Source organism: Balaenoptera acutorostrata, chromosome 8 (genome assembly GCF_949987535.1).
Source record: "Balaenoptera acutorostrata chromosome 8, mBalAcu1.1, whole genome shotgun sequence".
Taxonomy (NCBI): domain Eukaryota; kingdom Metazoa; phylum Chordata; class Mammalia; order Artiodactyla; family Balaenopteridae; genus Balaenoptera; species Balaenoptera acutorostrata.
This window is the reverse complement of record NC_080071.1, coordinates 82,932,559-82,955,341: the sequence shown is the minus strand read 5'-3', so window position 1 is coordinate 82,955,341 and position 22,783 is coordinate 82,932,559.

Here is a 22,783-nt window from a genome sequence, read left to right as displayed (position 1 = left end):
GTGAATGCTAGTGATCCTTCATGTTTTTGATTATGGGACATGAAACAGAAACTGCCAATTAAAGTTTTCTGCGGCATTTGATTGGGTAAGAGCAGTGTGACACTGTTTAACATACTTTAATAAATGATTTTGGAATGGATAGGTTTACCTCACCCTGTCCCTCTTCACTTGGCTTCCAGTGGCCAAGAATATAAAGAAAAGACCTCTGAAAAGATTGTGAGTTGCTTTTGTTGGTGGTGGTGTGATGGGAAGAGAGAGAGGGGAGCAAAAATCTATACTCCCTGGGGTGGAAAGGTATGTGTTCTGTTGAGAGGCACTAGACCAACCTTGTCAACCTTCAATGAAGCTCTTGTTCTGATGCAGGTTGCCTTGGAGGGGACCTCGGGACGGGGTCTGAGATGGTTAGGATCATCTGGGTAGCATTTGAAAAATTTTCATCAATGGCCAGGCCAACTCCAGAGATGCTGATTTACTTTGTCTGGGATGGGGGCTAGGCGTCAGTTGCTGCTGCGCCTGCTTTTTATCTTCTCCAGGAGACTCCAGTACAGGTCAGGGCTGAGAACCGCTGCAGGGAAGTGTTGCCCAAACTTGTCTGATGACTAGAGCCACTTACTCGACATGCTGATTCCCTGGAGCTGTCTGGGAAAGTATGTATAAACAGGTGACTCTTGTGGTTGGCACGTCTGGAAAATCCTGATTTCTGTACAAAGGGAGCCTTTTGGATTGTTTCACCACTAGAATGGATAGAACACCAATGGTTTTTGAAAATAATAAACCATGTTGCCAATATACAAACAGCCAACTCCCCCACTCCTCCCAAATTGAGCTTTCTTGCTTAAACAATTTAAATAGATGATTGGCATGTCTTATGTTGTTAGGGTAGACTCAAATTATTGAACATTTTGGAAACAGATTCGAGATTAATTTTTTTAATTTATTTACTTTTAACGAGCATGGCGCTCCATGAGAGTAACAAGGCTGACTTTTCTGTCTTTTCTATCCTTATTTGGTGCACCAGGCCAGAGGAGTCTTCCTTCTGCCTGGCACGCATAGTAAATGAAATTTTTATTGTTAAGAAGCAGCATGCAACATGATTGAATAAATGCTTGAAGTCATTATTTCATCTTCACTTTATATTAGCTTTCTCCATTTATTCTTTAAAAAAACAAAAACAAAAAAACTGATTTTTTCCCTGCTAGTGGTATTGCAAAGCAAACATCACTCTAACTTCTAATGATATTACAAGTAAACATCACTAATTAGTATTAATTTGAGGGAAGTCTAGTTGGAGTGAATTAATGGTGCAATTTATAGCATAATTGTCTTATTACCTTTACACATATACAGAAACAAACTATGGCAAGTAAAGTGTCAATAAAATGCCTGCAAGAATGAACAGGCCAGGAGAATTTGTAATTACCTCACTGATTCTATTATAAACAATAGCAGCATTTATTCTGCATTTATTCTAGATTAGCCACCAGGATGTACAGCGGTTATCTCATTTTATCCTTTCAGCAACCCAGAGGTAGGTACTATCATCTATCATTTCTCTATTCCCCAGACAGGCAAGCAGAAGAGAGAAGGGGCATGACTATGGTCAAGGGATACTATGGGATGGAGCAGACTCTCAACCGTGGACTGCTTGATGGCAAAGCTTGTATTCTCATCAATGCCACTGCAAGTCTCTGGTTTCCAAATTCTTTAAAAATTTAAATTCTCTACATTAAAAACACTATCACTACAGCTTCCTTGTATTACTAACTTACTGAGCAAATATGATCTCACACAAGCCAGAGAGGAAACCTCTCTCCAACTTATAATTTTTACGCTACAAAGTAACAGACCCTTATTACACTTATTTCCATTCTTTATCTTTGTGTCTAGCTTAGTTCATTCCTGTCCAAAGCCTTTTTGTGCTTCCCCATTTGTTCCCTCAAGAAGTTCACCCCTCTTCAGCAACACAATAGAGATAACTTTATTTTAGGAACATAGCAGGACAGTAGGTGAGATGTGAAAGCCACAAAAAAATCCAAGCACCTGTGTTTTTAGGCATCAGCTTTTACATATTGCCTCCTGTAAACTCGTTAAATCAGAACTCCTTACCTTCCCTAGTGTGGATACTGATGATTAGATAAATGACCAAGATGGGCAATAGGAAAAAAGTGGGGTCATCTGAGCTGGAGAGAGTTCTGACCTGAAGTGATAGAATGGTCAAAGCTTCCTCAATATAGGAATCCCCTCTCTCATCCCCTCCCTGCAGGGGAGGGAAAGGTTTTCCTTGACTCTCTTAAGGTCCCTGGCTGGGTCTGAAAATTAAACTGACAAAGACGAATTAACAAGAGAAAAACATACAAATTTATACGTACGCATTTTTACATGACATGGAGCCTTCCTAAGGACCCGAAGAAACAGCTAGCTGAGTATTTTTGTGCTGGGTTTGATGGAGCGTGGACCCTCGTGGAGGGATATGATAGGTTAAGGAGCGTGAGGTTAGCATGCTGAACTGGGGGAAAATTTGCAAGGCCTGTCTGCATTCTTCTTGGCGTCTCTTTGTCTTTGGAGATAAGGATGGTCCTTTCCTGAGTGTAGGGAGGGCACTTCTCACATGAGGGTTTTATGACCTGTCTCAGGGGCAGACGGCGAGAGAAGGTCAGAGTGACCTTCCTGCTGCTGCTGTTTTCTCAAACTCCTTCAGCTTAAAATATTCAGTGTGCCAAAGGGCTGTATTTGGGGGTGGCATGTCCTGAAACCCGTGAACCCACAGTGCTTCTCAAAGCTTGGACTGCACACTACCTATACAGAATTTCCTGACAGGCTTATTATAACATAGAGATTTTAATAGGGCCTCAGGAAACTATATTAGTAACAAGCTGTTTCCGCAACACACGCACGCGCCCGCGTGTGCGCGCGCGCACACACACACACACACACACACACACTCCTTCTCTCCGAGGCTGTTCTACACCCTGACCTTGCTGGAATGTGTTATTGGCAGTCACTAGGCAGTATCCTTTCCACTCCCTTCTCTGTGTAAGTTGCTCCAAATCTCAAGCACCACAACCTCTAACTGTAAATGTGAGAGAAGTGATATTGCTAGAGTTTCTCATGGCTCCTGAAAAAAAATTTATAAAGTAGAAATTAGTAAAATTAGTCTAAACTTATGTAGGAATTAGCATAAAAATGCAAGAATTAGGTAAATTTGCACTTACCGTAAATACAGCATTATCTTGACTCTACCAAACAAAATCCCAAACAAAACAAAATATCTCAAAATATTAAAAAGTGGTATGTTTGATGGATGATTTTTTTTAAACATCTTTATTGGAGTATAACTGCTTTACAATGGTGTGTTAGTTTCTGCTGTATAACAAAGTGAATCAGCTATACATATACATACATCCCCATATCTCCTCCCTCTTGCATCATTTTTATTTTATCTTTTCTATTTTTCTGTAAGTTTTTACAACGATCATGTCTCATTTTCATAATGAGAAAGAAAACAAAATATTGTTAAAAAAAAGGGGGTCTGGGACTTCCCTGGCACTCCAATGGTTAGGAACCAGCACTCCCAATGCAGGGGGCACAGTTTCCATCCCTGGTCGGGGAACTAAGATCCCACATGCTGCACGGTGCAGCCAAAGAAAAAAAAGGGTAGGGAGAGGTTGGGTGAGAATCTTAGTGAATCCCCACATGCTGGTATTACCATACATCTCAACACTCTGTGATCAATCAGTCAGGGGTCAGCCAGCTATGGCCTGTGAGTGAAATCCAATCCAGCTGCCTGTTTTTGTAAATAAAGTTTTATTGGAACATAGCTCTGCTCATTCATTTATGTATTGCCTATGGCACTACAACAGCAGAGCTGAGTAACTGTGACAAAAACCAAATGGCCCCCAAAGTAATACACTTCCTATCTGATCCTTTATAAAAATGTTTGCCCAGCCCTATAAGAGATGTTTTTTAAGAGAGAGAATTGGGATGAGGCAAAGACCCTTGCCCTGGACTTCTGAAATTCTCCTGGATCTGTACAAGGGGCTTTCTGGAGTGCTCCTGCCACAATTACAGTGCTGTTGGACAGAGTTTTTTTTTTGTTGTTGTTGTTTTTTAACATCTTTATTGGAGTATAATTGCTTTACAATGGTGTGTTAGTTTCTGCTTTATAACAAAGTGAATCAGTCATACATATACATATGTTCCCATATCTCTTCCCTCTTGCATCTCCCTCCCTCCCACCCTCCCTATCCTACCCCTCTAGGTGGTCACAAAGCACAGAGCTGATCTCCCTGTGCTATGCAGCTGCTTCCCACTAGCTATCTATTTTACGTTTGGTAGTGTATATATGTCCATGCCAATCTCTCACTTTGTCACAGCTTACCCTTCCCCCTCCCCATATCCTCAAGTCCATTCTCTAGTAGGTCTGTGTCTTTATTCCCATCTTGCCACTAGGTTCTTCATGACCTTTTTTTTTTTCCCCCTTGGATTCCATATATACGTGTTAGCATACTGTATTTGTTTTTCTCTTTCTAACTTACTTACTTCACTCTGGACAGAGTTTATTACTGTCTCTTAATCCCTGTGGAGCTGATCCTTGAAGTGCTAAAAGGACTTCTTTAAGTGTCGTCTACCAACACTAAACTACTTTTACTGTTAGGCACGCAGAGCTGAAGCAGAGTAAATCTCGGATGATACTTTTTCCTTTTGGTGCCTCAGTTTTTCTAGATTAACAGCCAAAAAAAAAAAAAGGAGAAATCATTAGTTAAAAGTTATCGTTTTCAAATAGAAGTTGGGTTTCCCTAAGAGACTCCAAAAGAAGTTCAAAGTAGACTGTGGTCGGTCTCCAGAACAGCAGGCAGGACCTCGACCAATAGGAGAGGCAGTAAACAGGCATCCTCTTCCAGTCTTTCTCCAACTCGTCATCAGCTGCAGTGCTAAGAATGAAAACAGTGCCAAGAGCATGAATTCAGGTCAGGAAGATAATACCTGATAACCTATGAGATGAAGATAACATATCTGAGAACTGTTGGATTAAAAAAAAAAAACTTTGTTATAAATTGTCATTAGATAGGAACACAATTTCTTGGTATTTTTAAATTATAAAATCCCACTACTTATTCATTCACCACACCCGTGATATTATTTGAGAACTATTATATGCTATGATGTGGAACAAGGACCCAGTTCTTGGCACTCCCGTATTAGTTCTGGAAGTGATCGCTGATCTCAGTGTGTCTGGACCACTTGTTTTATGGGTAAGAAAACTGGATTTCTGTTCCACCCGCATTTAATGTGACTTTATTTTAGAACTATATCTGTACCAGATTGATTAAAACAGATTCTAAAAGGGCTTTAACGCCCCCTCTCCTGGCGAGGTTTGAGGTGCGCTCGTGGCCCAGCATGCAGTGTGAGAAGTGTGCGCGCAGATTGGGAAGTCCTGTCCTGGAGGGTTGCTGAGGTCGACTTGAGAGTCAACAAGGTGGCGAGTAGGAGACAGGGACAGTGTTGAAATGGGACAGCTGTAAGGACCGGAAAGCTGGAATGAGGGAATCAGAGCGGCCAGGTGGAAAGTCTCCCGTACCCAGCTTTCAAAGAGACCAGAGAGCATCAGAGAATCTCAGAGGGTTACTGCTGGCCGGAATCTTTTACTTATCAATGGTACAACTCGTTGTTCTCACGTAAAGTCAAGGATCTTAGGTCCCCCGTCTCCTGCCCATGAATTGAGAACGCCTCCTGGATCAGGTAGAGTGAAAACCCGAGTAACACTCATGGCTCACATTTATCAAGCATTTCCCCACACGCCTGTCGCTGGTCACGGATCAGCTCGTGTGCCTTTGTCCCAAAGGTTTGTAGCTATTATATATAACCCCATTTTAGAGAGTAAAATAATCTAAGGTCTAGAAGGGAACCTGTCTAAGTCACTCAGTGGGTAAGTGTAGTGTTGAGGTTCCAACTCAGTTCCCTCCAACTTCAAACCTTTACTTCCAGAGTTTAACAGTTCAAAGACATGGAAATTGGAAAAATTAAAAATCCATGTTCATTGAAATCCTGATATACTTTTGTGACACTGGGTTGTCAGAAATGCCATGTGGAAAATTCTCTCTTTTTTTTTGTTTTGTATTTTTTTTTGTTTGTTTTGTTTATTTTAAATTGCTGACTTCCCTTTATTCGGCCTTCAGGTGCTAATAGATGAATGATAAATCTATTTAAAAATAAGTTTTTGGCTTCCACATATTCCCATTGCTATTATTAGATGTTTAATTATGCAGCCACGGGGAAAGTTCTCAAGGCGCAGTTCCATTGCTGGACACAACCTGTAGCCCTCTCCTACTCCCACCTCCCCAGTCTAACTTTCTTCTCTACACTTTTGCTTTTGGGGGTTTCTGGTTAAGTTGGGATGCAAGTGCTCCTCAGCTTTCTCTCATTAACCTCTTGAAGCTCAACTAAATAGAGCTTCCCATTTGCTTTTCACAGAAGATGGCAGCCAAATACACACACACACACACACACAAACACACACACACCCCATATCATACCACTCACACACACACACACACACACACACATACCGTATCATACCACTCATACACACACACACACACCACAGCCCCCCTCCTTCCCCATCCCATCATAAAATCCAAGGAGGAAAAGTTAATGATGCATCTAAAATAGCTAACTTGTTTTTTTACATCAGCAGCATGTTTCTGGTTTAAATTCAAATTGTTCCTTTAATTTTACATCCCCCTTTCATCACTACCACACACCAACTATTCCAGTTAGCAGGGTCCCATGCCCCATATGTAAAAAAAAAAAAAAAGTAGAGTTCTGAATCTGGTTTACTTCATCTGTTGAAAAAGAAAATAAGTTTGGCTGAGCTAAACAAACTTCTTCCTGAATAGAGTAACCTTACTATTTGTGTTTGCTGAAATGTTTGACAGATGGGAACCCGAAGGGGATGTTTCTTTTAGTGACTGTGGAATACTTCAGCTCTCATCTTTGCTTTGCCACTGACTGAGTGACTTTGAGCAAAGCACTTCTCTCTGGCTCGCTCCTTCTTTGTTTATAAAATAGGAGAATTATCTGATCTTACCCTGGGGTTCAGAAATTTGTCAACACTCTAAAATTGAATGTACTGTTTTTCCCGTGTATAGCTGTGTGTATTTTTTATTCCTGGGGAGGGGGCACTGTGACTTCCAGTGGATTCTTTAAAGATTCAAAACAGAGAGATGGTTTCTTAGAATCACAGAATTTCATAATGTTTATGATGCCCTAGCAAATTTTATAGAATTAGGGACTGGCCTAGGGCAAAAGAGTAGGTCAGTAAAGTTTGTCCCTACTTCTTTCTCCCCTCAGCTCTACACGTGGGTTGAGGTTGGGTATTCCCCCTTTGCCAAATGTTTTCTTGGGACCCAGGGTCTCTCTGGAGTGGAGACAACACTAATTGCTAATAGTGGGGTTTTAGGTATCCATATGGAGAGAAGTTTAGTCGGAGATGTTTAGTTTACTTGGAGCAGATTTAGTGCTTTATAGGCACTGAGTCTTGAAAAGGAAAATGGTGAACTGGTCCCTTGTCCCTTTATGTAATTAAAATAAAACTTTACTTTGACAATGACATGAAACTTGCATGTTTGCAATGAAGAAAGCTTATTTCTAGATTTTCTGAAAAATTTTAATTCTGGATACATTCATCAAAGCTAAACTTTTTCTCCTTTCTTTTTGGGAGATGGGGTTCCTGGTTGGCTGTTGCTCTCAAGACTTGCCTGGGATTAACACCCCGTCCTCACATCTCTGAAGTCACCTCTTGTAGGTAACCACCTACTCTACCCGTACATGAAGTTGGCTCTGGCCCACCCTCTGATGAGCATTGCTTAGTTGTTAGCAGAAAAAGAACGAAAGCAGGAAAAGAATGAAAGAATTTCCTTCGGGCTGACCAACAACTCCTACTTGTTGTTACTAATGGGAAATCTATTTTTACTCTTCTGTGCCCTAGCAGTGGAGTTGATCTTCATGACACAAAGAAACCCTCAGCCAAAAATTTAAAAAGAGCATTTCTCTTTGGAAATTATAAACTCAAAGTATCTTCTCTAGGAAACTACACTACAGTATTTCAGGTAAGAAGACTATACCCACTGAGTGTGTTCTGTTAAAATGTTGAGCCTCCAATGAGAACATAATCGATTATCAAAGACTTTCACCAAAGATGACCATGCAGTTGAAATCTGCCATTTAATTTTTTCTATGTGGTTGAGGAGTGATGAGTTTTTGTTCTAGAAAAAGGCTGTAGTGTTGGAACCAGACAGTCCTAGGCCAACCTGGAAATCCCATTGACTAGCTGGGAGACTGTGGGAAAATGGTCAACTTCTAGGAGCCATAGTTTTACCATCTGTAACGTAGGGATGATGACATTTACTTTGCAGAGGTTTGGAGAGCGTTCAAGGCATTCTCACCATACGCAGAGCACTTGAAATAGTGCTTCACCCATAACTGGTACCCCATACATTGGAAACCTTGTAGAATAATTTTAATTCTAAACATTTTTACAACTTTTGGACAAAATCTCTTCCTTCATGCCAAAACAGTTGGGTCTACCTTTTTATAACTGTGAAGTTTAAAAGGCCTTAGGCACAAGGAGTCTTCCTTGCTTGAAGTCTGCAGCCTACCTTTCTGGTGAAAAAGGCCTGTGGTGCAAGGAGGTTTATGATGAAACCATAGATGGAATATTGCCATCATGGCGCCCCTTGTCGGAAATGCACTCATGCAGCTTCCTGAGCCCAAAACTGACACCAATGAGGAAACTGGACATTATGAATGATGAACATATTAGCTAGTTCTGCCTTTAATTCCAACTATTGCATTACTTTCTTTAAGATCTGAGCTGAGGTTAGAAATGGTCATCCCATCCAGGTGTGCTCACCTTTAAGTTGGATTCAAATATGGTCCCTGAGTCTCCCACTCTCACACTTCTTGTTCATCCAAACACTGCTATTTCGTTCTGCTCCATAAGCCTTCTATTGGAGATGTTTGTCTCGTAGCAAATACCCCCTGCACCACTTGGCCCCTGGGGTTGAGTTCACTTCTTTTTATATTTAAGACCAAAATTAATGAAGAAAAATATTTAAGATAAGACTGTTGTTTCTGCTTCATATATAGTCTAGATTCTCCTCACCACAGTGTTCTTACAGAGGAGGGTGTCCAGGGGGACCTGTCACTGAGGCTGTGAAAGGAACACTCTCTGGAAGACGCAAGGGCCGGGCTCTGGCCCCCTCCCCCCGTCTCGTTTCTAGCCTTCACCTACTGCCTATCATTTCTCTTTCCCTTCATTTCTGGGCTGGGCCAACCTCTCATGGCATTATTTTTAGTTCTCCTACCAAAACACTGACTTGTTTCTCCCATGGTTTCTTTTTCCCTTGACCGGGGATGTGAGATGATTTTTCTCCTTGTACGTTCAAGGGCGTCGGGAACATTGTGTGCTGATGTTTAACCCCTTGCATTTCCCCGAGGTCCTTTGTTCAGTTGCTCACGAGCTTTTAGTTTTTTCCTGGCTTGTGTGTTTTGTCCAGACTGCAGTTTTCTGGAGCTTGGCCGGCCGCTTTGTTTTGGGGAAGCTTATTGCTTCACAGGGAGACCATCTGACAATTGTTATCTGTCACCTGAGAGACAGAACTGCCAGCATTGGGAGCCAGAGGCAGCGATGGGCGGTGCCTCTCACCGACCGCCCACCTCCCCAGCCCCCGCCATCATCTGGGACGACCCGAGGAAGGGGACCAGTGTGACACCAAATGTTCACGGGAGGATGAAGATTTCTCCACCCACCAAGGCCGGCCTCGGTCTCTCCTTGAGCCCCCGACAAAGGGGAGAACCATCAGAGTCGTCTGTATGGAAGTCTGTACTCTGATCTCCCTCCCTCCTTCCAGCTCTCTCCTCTGTCTCCCCTCCCATCATCCTTCCCTCCCTTTATCTCTGCCACAAAAGTCTTCGGGATGCCTGTGGGGTAATGTCTCTCCAGTAGGCAAACACAATGGCAGATATAACACTGAGTACAAGCCAGTGGCCCATGCCTTCAAGAAGGCGCCCAGCCACAATGAGAATAAAATCCATGCTCTTTCCCACCAACAGCATAGGAGGGTTTCCTTTTCTCCACACCCTCTCCAGCATTTATTGTTTGTAGATTTTTTGATGATGGCCGTTCTGATGGGTATGAGGTGATACCTCATTGTAGTTTTGATTTGCGTTGCTCTAATAATTAGTGATGTTGAGCATCTTTTCATGTGCTTTGTAATATGGGAAAAGAAGCTAAAAAAGAGTGAATAAATATAGATGTATAACAGATTCACTTTGCTGTACACCTGAAACTGACACTACATTGTAATAAATCAACTATACCCCAAAAATTTTTTAAAAAAATTCACAAAGTGTATCAATAGTGCAAAAATAAAAATGGGTATAATGAAGAAAAATAAAAAATCCTTGCTCTTCATCAGAGCCAGCAATGACCCTAGGGGACCAGCCCCTGCCATCTCTTCCCATTCACCCCCCACCATGCCTTCCTTGGGTCACCCCGCTGTCAGCTCATTCTCACCCAGAGCCTCCACACCGATTCGACCCCTCCTCCTGAAATGCTCTGGCTTTAGCACTTCTCATAGGTGCTTTCCTCTTATCCTGGTTTTAGCCCAAACGCTCCCTTCCCAGAGAAGCCTTTGTCTCCCAAAGCCTCTATCGCTCTCTTGCATACTTTTTTAAGTTTTTTCACAGAACTAATCTTCATCTGAAACTATCTCTGTGTTTATTTGTTTGCTTGTTTACTTTCTGCCTTTACCCACTCCCAAACTCTCTATCTTTTTCTCCATGTGGCCCCCAGTGCCTGACATGTTAGTCTGTTTTCAATAAATATCTGTTGAATGAATGGATAAATAGATAGACACTCTAGTAACAGGACATAAGAAATACAAAAATAACATCATAAATAATGAAAATAATGAAATAATCATTGACCTTTTTGGTATTTTACCAAGCACTATGTTTTATGTATACTATCTCCAATCTTCAAAACAATTATGAGAGAGAGAGTATTACTTTTATATTTTGCCAAAAAAAAGGAGGCTCCCAAGAGTTGGTATTTTCCCAAGGCCACCCACCTTGTGAGTGAAGGACCTGGTATCCATCCTCAGACAGGTCTGACTCTCAAGCCAGCAGTGGTTCTTTCCTCTTGACCATGATGTCTCATACACGTAAACAACTATAATACAAGCCAGAAAGAGATAAGCTCCATGAGAGGTACAGATAAACTATCACGGGAATTCAGAGAAGGAAGACGTGGCCTCTGGATGAGGGCAACAGGAAAGGATTGTAACATGGTGGTTTTGCTTTTCGGGACCTCGGCCTCTGAGGACTCAAGAGAGGGAGGTAGGAGGATTTGGACAGTTGGAGGTGGAATGTGAAATCCTGGAGTGTGCTGAAGGAAAATACCAGAAGGCTACTGTGTGTGTGTGTGTGTGTGTATTACAGCAGAGAGTAAAAAGGTGAGACTGACAATATGAGTTTAAATTCTATTCTGAGAAAGCTTGTAAGTAGCTGTAGGAGGGCATATTTCCTTCTTTTATCCAGTTCTAACTTCGATTCTTCTTTCAAGGCAAAAGTACACATCTGTATCTATTAGAGTAAGAGCTTCATATAAACATCTATGATCCCCCATTTCTGTTTAAGCAGACCTTGCTATTTATCTACCAAAAAAATGTATTTTCCTACTGAGTCACATTTCAATGTCAGATGTAGGCTGAATGTTCCCAGGCCTATCTAGTCTCGGGGGGTCACATGTGACCACTTTACCACTTAAATCCGAATTTTTGTGATCCAGTGTCTCCGTCTATTCTAGCAGGATTTATGTCCCCTGCGAAGTCTCTGCCCAGATTTTCCTTGAGTCCTCAGGAAGGCACATCAGCTGTGCTCACACAAGTCCTCCTTGCTGGCACTGCTTTGCCTTCTCTCTGCTGCTCGATGCTGAAGTCTCCACAGGCTCTTGGACTCTGTGTTTTGGACCAAGTTTCCTGCTTAGGACTCCAAACCCAGAGTCCCTAGTTTCCAAACTGGCTGCATTCCTTTCAGTCCTCCTTGCAGTGGAGCCTCACAGGACAGGGACAAAGGCCTCCTCTCTTCTGAGGGCTAAGACCTGTGGGGGAGGGCTGGGAATAAGAATCGAAAGCACAGTGAAAGGACTGGCATCATAATAGATTCCATTTAGATTGATACCAATATGTTGTTATGGAACTGAGTGTGAAAGTCATCAATCCTGATAATGTCAAGGTGATAGTGATAGTATGATGAAATGGAGGTCATTGTACACCACTGATTTCCTGATCTTTCAGGTGAAGACACAAAATTTATAATTTATAGCTGATAAAGCAAACAGTAGAAGTAAAAGTATATTTAAAGTAAAAGTATAAAGATAAACATAAAATTGAATAACAGGGAGGAAGCAACTATAATAATTGTGATCTACTGGTTGCCTTTATAACTACAACCATATCACAGTTTAACATGACAAAGAGTGCAATTAGGAATGAGGATCTAATAGTTTTGAGTCTACATAAGCCTAAGAACAGAGTATCAACATGCACAAAGAAAAATATTTCAATATAATATGTAGGCAGAAATACTTTATAGGAAGAGACTTTTCTGCATTCTTTTAGTCCATGACACATCAAGTGAATAAAAAGTAATAAAGGCAGTAGAAGATATAAATAACAGAATTAACAAGAGAAAGTCAATTGATATATATTATACACTGTCCCATGAATACAAAGCATACATTTTCCCCCAAGTGGACATGGAATGTTCACCAAAAAATAACTATATATTAGGACACAGAGAAAACTAAGTGAAGTCTGAAAAGTAGCATCTGTACAAAAATCATGTCCTGATTGTAATGGAAAAAAAAATTAGAAGAAAAAAACCCAACAATAAAAGGACTACTCACCTGGAAAATTTTTTTAAAAAGTTTCTTAGTTAACACTTGAGTCAAAGAGGAATACAAAACCAAAATTACAGAATATTTTACCCTGCCTTGACCTCTCTATGTGGCCCTGTGGGGTCTGCTGTGTACTTCCTCCAGGACCTATGAGTAATAAACATCTCTATTTCAATTTCTCCTGGTCTTTTGTTGAATTGTGGCTCACCATCCAGCACCCTGGGGCTCTAGTTAACAAAAGTTAATTTAACAGTCATAACACATGATTACAGAGGCTGGCATATCCAAACTCTGCAGGGCGAGCTGGTAAACTGGAGATCACAAAAGAGCTTCCTGTGCTGTAGTTTAAGCCTGAAAACTATTTGCTGCAGAATTCCCTCTCGCTCAGCAGGGGTCCATCTTTAGTTCTACTTGAGCCTTCACCTGATTGGATGAGGCCCACCCACAAGATGGAGGGTAGTCTGCTTTCCTCAAATCCACCAATTTAAATGTTAATCTCGTGCTAAAACACCCTCACAAAAATATCCAGGATAATGTCTGACCACATATCTGAGCATCATGGCCAGCCAAACTGAAACATAAAGTTAACCCTCACCACTACACATCCAGTTAAGGTGTTTTTAGAAAATCTTGGAGAAAAATACATGTAGATCCATTCCAGGCATCTCAAATAAAGGTGAATATTAAATGGATTTAATTAGATAATTAAATTTCAAAGAAAAATTTAATAGAAAAAATACAGAAGAATATTTTTGTTACCTAGAACAGAGAAAGATTTTTAAAATTATTCATCAAAAGTGAGAGCATAAACTAAAAATCTGAGATATTTAATTACATCAGAAATAAGGATTTCTGTTTAACAAACATCATCATGACTAAAGTGATGATGTTTGACTAAACATGATGTTTGTCATGACTAAATCAATGACAGCATGAGAGAAGATATTTGCAATGGCTAAGCCAAGGACTAATATTTTAGTTTAACTTAATTTCACCAGATGAATTCTCACATAGGTTCCTAAGGGGCTAGGTACAATGATATTAATTCCTGAGCCTCTTGTGGTGGCAGGGGTCCTGGGTGCCCATCACTGGAAGAGTAGAGATGTACAATTAGTGGGTGCACACCTTGGAGTTTATTGCACCAGTTAGAAGCAGTGGGTTCCATGTTTGCACAGTGACATGGATGGGTCTTAAACACAGTGCTTGAGAAAAAAGGTAACAAATGGAATGAAACATAGAAGTCAGCCCTCTGTATCCATGGGTTCTGAATCCGTGGATGTGCAAGGCTGACTGTACTGTGCCGTTTTATGCAAAGGACTTGAGCATCATCGGATCTTGGTATCCATGGGGGTCCTGAAACCAATACCCTGTGGATCCGGTGGGATGACTGTAGCCCAATAGCATTTATGTAAATCAAAGAATGCACGCACACAGAAAAACAATGCACAGTTTGCAAGGATATATTTTTTTATAAAGAAATACATAAGAGGTTGTCATACTAAGTGAAGTAAGTCAGACAGAGAAAGACAAATATCATATGATATCGCTTATATGTGGAATCTAAAAAAAAAGAACTTATTTACAAAACAGAAACAGACTCGCAGACTTAGACAATGAACTTATGGTTGCGGGGGGTGGGGGGAAGGGTTAGGGGAGAGGGATAGATTGGGAGTTTGGGATTGACACGTACACACTGCTGTATTTAAAATAGATAACCAACAAGGATCTAATGTAAAAAAAAAATTAAATAAATAGATAAAAATAAGAGTACTAAAAAAAGAAGGTAAAAGAAAAATGTGTGTCTTAAGATAAAAGATCGACAATTCTGAGTGTATAATATAATAATATATATGAAGTGGTAAAAAGGTTTAAATGTATAAAATCTAATACTTTGATAAACAGTATTATAGTAAAAAAAAAAGAAATACATAAAACATGTTAGAATGGTCTCCTATGAGGGAGAAGGGAAGGGGAGGGAATGTGGGGATGAAAAGGAAGAGATACTTTGAGAGAATAAATAAGAGGGGCCTTGTGAAACCAGTGATAATAATGTGCCATGAACATTATTATCAGAACAGCAGAGTCTGATAAATCTAACTTTCTGTTCCTGAGGCTTAAAAAGCAAAACAAAACTGAAATATAAACTAGACATATGATACAAACAAAATAGAGAAGTTTGTGAAAGCGAAACCTTGGAAAGCCCCAGGCCCAGATGGTTTCTCAGAGAGGTTCTACCAAATCGTTCAAGAACAGATAACTCCAATGGCTGTTTCAGAGCAGAAAAGGGGAAAGCTTCAAAATGAACTTTATGAAACCAGGATAGTATTGTCCTCACAACGCAACAAAGATAGCACGACAAGAAAGCCATGAATAGTATGACACAGCTATCAAGACAAAAAGCCTGAATAAAATATTGGCAGACAGACTCCAACAACACATTACAAAATAACTCATCCCAATGAAGGGTTTACTTTAGGGACAAAGGATGATTTTCAGATAGGAAGTTTAACATAATTTAGCAAAGCAGTAGCTGAAACTATGAAGGTCATTTGTCCCAATATATGTGGAAAAGGCATTTGATAACATTTAATACTCATTTTTTTTTTAATTGAAAAAAGGTTCCTTAACAAAATAGAAAGGACTGGAAAAGTGTAGAGTCATCAGTGGGACTAGTTACGTAAATTATGATGCATATACACGATGAAATGTTCGGTGCCTGTAAAAGAGAGTATTATGTATTATTGGTATGTAGAAGAGGAGAAAAAAACATATGTTTGTGTTGCCTTGCATATATAAATTTACAAACAATATCCAGAAGGATAATAAGAAAGTGAAATCATGGTTACTGGTGTGTGTGCACATGTGTGTGTGTTGGAGGGGAAGGATTGGAACCAAATGGGTAAGGAAGGCTTTTTATTGTATACCTTTCTGCACTTTTTGTTGTCTGAGTTAAATGAATCTATTACCTATTCAAAATATTAGATAGATAACTTGAAAAAGAAATGAAAAATTTGTGTTACTATGATTATATGTGCTCTCACTATAAGAGTGAATCCCTCCAATGATGCTTTCTGACATAGTCTTGGATTAAACTGAAAATAAATGAATGGTCACAACTATTTTGGAAGTGTAACCATTGGATTTTTTAATCTGGAGTGAACTTTTTTTTTTTTTTATAAATAAGTTTATTTATTTTTGGCTGTGTTGGGTCTTCGTTTCTGTGCGAGGGCTTTCTCTAGTTGCGGCAAGTGGGGGCCACTCTTCATCGCGGTGCGCGGGCCTCTCACTATCGTGGCCTCTCTTGTTGCGGAGCACAGGCTCCAGATGCGCAGGCTCAGTAGTTGTGGCTCACGGGCCTAGTTGCTCCGCAGCATGGGGGATCTTTCCAGACCAGGGCTCAAACCCCTGTTCCCTGCATTGGCAGGCGGATTCTCAACCGCTGCGCCACCAGGGAAGCCCTGGAGTGAACTTTAACAATCATCAGATAAAATCCAAAACCTCGTTTGCCAAGTGAGAAAAGTGAAACCCAGAGAAGTTAAGTGGTCTGTTTTACCCACTGTGAGAGTTAAGCTAAAACTAAGGCACCTTGCGTTTTCCTATTGATTCTCTGGCAACTTTAGTTATCATTTATAGGATTCATTTTAGGCTATTTTGTCTCCCCTGTTCTTACTTAGGTGGCCTTTCCTCATATTTATTGTGTAATAACTACTTCATGTTCCTTCCAAGCTTGTTTTCTCCCAGTGGGGAATTAGTTCGCTCAAATTCATGGCCAAAGACTAAAGGACAACTAAACTCACCTGTATACAGAAATGTTTTGCTTGGGGTCCTATTCTGAAGTTATGTATCATATGGCAACTCCAACGAAAAGGAATTTAATTCTGGAAGCCAAGAATTTTCAGAAATTTGGGGACCTGTACAAAATTTTTTAAAACAAAAACAATAACAAATAATAAAACTAACATTTATTGGGTTCTCTCTACAAACAAGGAACTGAGTTAAGTGCCATACCTGCATTCATTAATTCAATCTTCATAGCAATCCTACAAGACAGATACTGTCATGAAACCCATTTTACAGAGGAAGAAACAGAGGCTTTACAAAGGTTAACTCACTCAAGTTCACACAACTGGTCAGTAGTGGAACTGAGTTGCAGACATAGGAAGTCTAACACCAAAATTACATCCTTTATTGTTTTTCGGGTGCCTCTGTCCTAAGGTTTTTCTTAAAAAAATATGTCTCTGTCTCTAGTTTCCTTCCCCATTTCTCCTCTCACATCCACTGAATTAGACAGGTATTCTACTTATGTTTTCATAAATTTCTGAATGCTGTGAGTTCCAATGGCAGTCTACCAATAGTTCTATTTGTTAACATTTCATCTTATCCAAGACTTCATTTAAGAAGAAATCAGAATGTTACAAGGTTATTTCTTTTTGTCAGGCACCTACACTTTAGCAAGAACAATTTTGAGTGATAATATTTTGTTAACGTGTGCCTAAGGTATTGATAGGTTATAGCCATAAGAGTAATATGTTAATTTGTAATGATTTTTTTCCTTAAAGAAGTTAGTTATTGAGTGTTAAAATAACTCAAATGCATTAAAAGGTATGCATTATGACTTTTAAAGAAATGCTGCTTGCATTGCTTTTAAGTAAAAATAACAAGTCAAATAAAGTCAATAATCTGTTGCCTAATAAGGACCTTAGGGGATCTCTTTTAATACATAAGGATGATTTATAATGTATACACCAATAACTACTTTAATTTTTATAACACATAAATATTTTAAAGTGCTTAAAATATTTTTCTTTAATGGCTTAGATGTTTTTAGCCACCTCTATTTACAAAAATATAATTGATTTACTTATGTAACAGGATGCTGAGTTGGAGGTTTTAGTGTCAAGATACAACAAATGCTGACACCATATAAAAAAATTAATACAAAATGGACCAAATTAATGTAACAGATAAAATAACAAAACTCTTAAGAGGAAACATAGGTGTAAATCTTCCTTGGATTAGGCAATGATTTCTTAGCTATGACACCTAAAGCACAAGTCAACAAAAGAAAAAAATAGATAAATTGGACCACGTCAAAATTAAAAACCTTTATGCCTCAAAGAACACTAATAAGAAAGTGAAAAGACAGCCCACCGAATGGGAGAAAATATTTGCAAATCGTATATCTGATAAGACTCTGATATTGAGAGTAAAGAACTCTTACAAGTCAACAATAAAAATACAAATTACCCAATTAAAACATAGGCAAAGGAGAGAGATGATAGAGAAGATGGCGGAAGAGTAAGACGCGGAGATCACATTCCTTCCCACAGATACAGTAGAAATACATCTACACGTGGAACTGCTCCTACAGAACACCCACTGAACGCTGGCAGAAAACGTCCGACCTCCAAAAAGGCAAGAAACTCCCCCCGTACTTGGGTAGGGCAAAAGAAAAAAGAAATAACAGAGACAAAAGAATAGGGACGGCACCTGCACCAGTGGGAGGGAGCCGTGAAGGAGGAAAGGTTTCCACGCACTAGGAGCCCCTTCGCGGGCGGAGACTGCGGGGGGCAGAGGGGGGAAGCTTCAGAGCCACGGAGGAGAGCGCAGCCACAGAGGTGCGGAGGGCAAAGCGGAGAGGTTCCCGCACAGAGGCTCGGCGCCGAGCAGCACTCACCAGCCCGAGAGGCTTGTCTGCTTAGCCGCCGGGGCGGGCGGGGCTGGGAGCTGAGGCTCGGGCTTCGGTCGGATCGCAGGGAGAGGACTGGGGCTGGCAGCATGAACACAGCCTGAAGGGGTTAGCGCACCACAGCTAGCCGGGAGGGAGTCCGGGAAAAAGTCTGCAGCTGCCGAAGAGGCAAGAGACTTTTTCTTGCCTCTTTGTTTCGCGGCGGGCAAGGAGAGGGGATTCAGAGCGCCGCCTAAACGAACTCCAGAGAAGGGCGCGAGCCGCGGCTATCAGCGCGGATCCCACAGCAACAGGGGCGCAGAGGGAAAATCGGAGAGACTCCCGCACAGAGGCTCGGCGCCGAGCGGCGCTCACCAGCCCGAGAGGCTTGTCTGCTCCCCCGCCGGGGCGGGCGGGGCTGGGAGCTGAGGCTCGGGCTGCGGTCGGATCGCAGGGAGAGGACTGGGGCTGGCGGCGTGAACACAGCCTGAAGGGGTTGGCGCACCACAGCTAGCCGGGAGGGAGACCGGGAAAAGGTCTGCAGCTGCCGAAGAGGCAAGAGACTTTTTCTTGCCTCTTTGTTTCGCTGCGCGCAAGGAGAGGGGATTCAGAGCGCCGCCTAAACGAACTCCAGAGAAGGGCGCAAGCCACGGCGATCAGCGCGGACCCCAGAGACGGGCGTGAGACGCTGGGGCTGCTGCTGCCGCCTCCAAAAAGCCTGTGTGTGAGCACAGGTCACTCTCCACACCTCCCCTCCCGGGAGCCTGTGCAGCCCGCCACTGCCAGGGTCCCGGGATCCGGGGACAACATCCCTGGGAGAACGCACTGCGCGCCTCGAGCTGGTGCAACGTCACGCCGGCCTCGGCCGCCGCAGGCTCGCCCCGCCTCCTCCGTACCGCTCCCTCCCCGCGGCCTGGGTGAGCCAGAGCCCCCGAAGCAGCTGCTCCTTTAACCCCGTCCTGTCTGGGCGGGGAACAGACGCCCTCAGGCGACCTACACGCAGAGGAGGGTCCAAATCCAAAGCTGAACCCCAGGAGCTGTGCGAACAGGGAAGAGAAGGGGAAATCTCTCCCAGCAGCCTCGGGAGCAGCGGATTAAAGCTCCACAGACAACTTGATGTGCCTGCATCTGCTGAATACCTGAACAGACAACGAATCATCCCAAGTTCAGGAGGGGGACTCTGGGAGCAGGAGATATTAATTCTTCCCCTTTTCCTTTTTTTTGTGAGTGTATATGTATATGCTTCTGGGTGAGATTTTGTCTGTATAGCTTTGCTTTACAATAGCTTTATTTTACTTCACTATATTATAGCCTCTTTCTTTCTTTCTTTCTTTCTCTTTTTCTCCCTTTTACTCTGAGCCGTGTGGATGAAAGGCTCTTGGTGCTCCAGCCAGGCATCAGGGCCGTGCCTCTGAGGTGGGAGAGCCAACTTCAGAACACTGGTCCACAAGAGACCTCCCAGCTCCACGTAATACCAAACGGCAAAAATCTCCCAGAGATCTCCATCTCAACATCAAGACCCAGCTTCACTCAACGACCAGCAAGCTACAGTGCTGGACACCCTATGCCAAACAACTAGCTAGACAGGAACACAACCCCATCCATTAGCAGAGAGGCTGCCTAAAATCAAAATAAGGCCACAGACACCCCAAAATACACCACCAGACGTGGACGTGCCCACCAGAAAGACAAGATCTAGCTTCATCCACCAGAACTCAGGCACTAGTTCCCTCCACCAGGAAGCCTACACAACCCACTGAACCAACCTTAGCCGCTGGGGACAGATACCAAAAACAACGGGAACTACGAACCTGCAGCCTGTGAAAAGGAGACCCCAAACACAGTAAGATAGGCAAAATGAGACGACAGAAAAACACACAGCAGATGAAGGAGCAGGCTCAAAACACACTGGACTTAACAAATGAAGAGGAAATAGGTAGTCTACCCGAAAAAGAATTCAGAATAATGATAGTAAGGATGATCCAAAATCTTGGAAATAGAATAGACAAAATGCAAGAAACATTTAACAAGGATGTAGAAGAACTAAAGAGGAACCAAGCAATGATGAAAAACACAATAAATGAAATTAAAAATACTCTAGATGGGATCAATAGTAGAATAACTGAGGCAGAAGAAAGGATAAGTGACCTGGAAGATAAAATGGTGGAAATAACTACTACAGAGCAGGATAAAGAAAAAAGAATGAAAAGAACTGAGGACAGTCTCAGGGACCTCTGGGACAACATTAAACGTGCCAACATTCGAATTATAGGGGTACCAGAAGAAGAAGAGAAAAAGAAAGGGACTGAGAAAATTTTTGAAGAGATTATAGTTGAAAACTTCCCTAATATGGGAAAGGAAATAGTTAATCAAGTCCTGGAAGCACAGAGAGTCCCATACAGGATAAACCCAAGGAGGAACACGCCAAGACACATATTAATCAAACTGTCAAAAATTAAATATAAGGAAAACATATTAAAGGCAGCAAGGGAAAAAAAACAAATAACACACAAGGGAATCCCCATAAGGTTAACATCTGATCTCTCAGCAGAAACTCTGCAAGCCAGAAGGGAGTGGCAGGATATACTTAAAGTCATGAAGGAGAAAAACCTACAACCAAGGTTACTCTACCCAGCAAGGATCTCATTCAGATTCGATGGAGAAATTAAAACCTTTACAGACAAGCAAAAGCTGAGAGAGTTCAGCACCACCAAACCAGCTTTACAACAAATGCTAAAGGAAATTCTCTAGGCAAGAAACACAAGAGAAGGAAAACATCTACAATAACAAACCCAATACATTTAAGAAAATGGGAATAGGAACATACATATCGATAATTACCTTGAATGTAAATGGATTAAATGCTCCCACCAAAAGACACAGGCTGGCTGAATGGATACAAAAACAAGACCCATACATATGCTGTCTACAAGAGACCCACTTCAGACCTAGGGACACATACAGACTGAAAGTGAGGGGATGGAAAAAGATATTCCATGCAAATGGAAATCAAAAGAAAGCTGGAGTAGCAATTCTCATATCAGACAAAATAGACTTTAAAATAAAGACTATTACAAGAGACAAAGAAGGACACTATATAATGATCAAGGGATCGATCCAAGAGGAAGGTATAACAATTGTAAATATTTATGCACCCAACATAGGAGCACCTCAATACATAAGGCAAATACTAACAGCCATGAAAGGGGAAATTGACAGCAACACAATCATAGTAGGGGACTTTAACACCCCACTTTCACCAATGGACAGATCATCCAAAATGAAAATAAATAAGGAAACACAAGCTTTAAATGATACATTAAACAATATGGACTTAATTGATATTTATAGGACATTCCACCCAAAAACAACAGAATACACATTTTTCTCAAGTGCTCATGGAACATTCTCCAGGATAGATCATATCTTGGGTCACAAATCAAGCCTTGGTAAATTTAAGAAAATTGAAATCGTATCAAGTATCTTTTCCGACCACAACGCTATGAGACTAGATATCAATTACAGGAAAAGATCTGTAAAAAATACAAACACATGGAGGCTACACAATACATTACTTAATAACGAAGTGATTACTGAAGAAATCAAAGGGGAAATCAAAAAATACCTAGAAACAAATGACAATGGAGACACGACGACCCAAAACCTATGGGACACAGCAAAAGCAGTGCTAAGAGGGAAGTTTATAGCAATACAAGCCTACCTCAAGAAACAGGAAACATCTCGAATAAACAACCTAACCTTGCACCTAAAGCAATTAGAGAAAGAAGAACAAAAAAACCCCAAAGCCAGCAGAAGGAAAGAAATTATAAAGATCAGGTCATAAATAAATGAAAAAGAAATGAAGGAAACAATAGCAAAAATCAATGAAACTAAAAGCTGGTTCTTTGAGAAGATAAACAAAATTGATAAACCATTAGCCAGACTCATCAAGAGAAAAAGGGAGAAGACTCAGATCAATAGAATTAGAAATGAAAAAGGAGAAGTAACCACTGACACTGCAGAAATACAAAAGATCATGAGAGATTACTACAAGCAACTCTATGCCAATAAAATGGACAACCTGGAAGAAATGGACAGATTCTTAGAAATGCACAAACTGCCGAGACTGAACCAGGAAGAAATAGAAAATATGA